The following is a 539-nucleotide window of genomic DNA, read 5'->3' as shown; positions in this document are numbered from 1 at the left end:
TTTGTGTGTTCCTCTCTTGATGGTCCTAGGGTCCTCTGTTTCTGGACTGTAAGATTAACCACTCCCCTTTATTTTTGTTACAAAACTTCTACCTTTACAATTGTGACAGTCACGATCAGTCATGATAACAGTTACTCACTACTGAATCTTACGAATCTTATCCCCATCTCCTTTCACGAGACCCATCTAGACAAGATGATAACTATTCAGTGTGGACTCTTTCTTTCCCCCCCACTCTCTTAACTAAGCTCCCTCTTGAAACCTTGTAAGCCGGTCACTTCATGCCTTTATTGCCCCCTCATTTTAGATAGCCAATGTCTAAGTTGCCCACCCCTATCTACCCTGTGCACAGAGCGGATAGCATTGATACTTGATTTGAAGACTCTTTTCCTCTCTGTTGGTATTTAGAGTAACTACCACTGTGAGTATAGGTCAGGTTCATCGTGAAGATGTATCTTCTGTCACTGTAGCTGTTCCAGTCTGCTTGTCCTCTCTAGTGGGAATGTCTCACCTCACAAGGTTGTGGATGGGACTCAGGA

This window comes from Chrysochloris asiatica, unplaced genomic scaffold (assembly GCF_000296735.1).
Source record: "Chrysochloris asiatica unplaced genomic scaffold, ChrAsi1.0 scaffold00140, whole genome shotgun sequence".
In the NCBI taxonomy this organism is placed as follows: domain Eukaryota; kingdom Metazoa; phylum Chordata; class Mammalia; order Afrosoricida; family Chrysochloridae; genus Chrysochloris; species Chrysochloris asiatica.
This window is presented reverse-complemented; position numbering follows the sequence as displayed.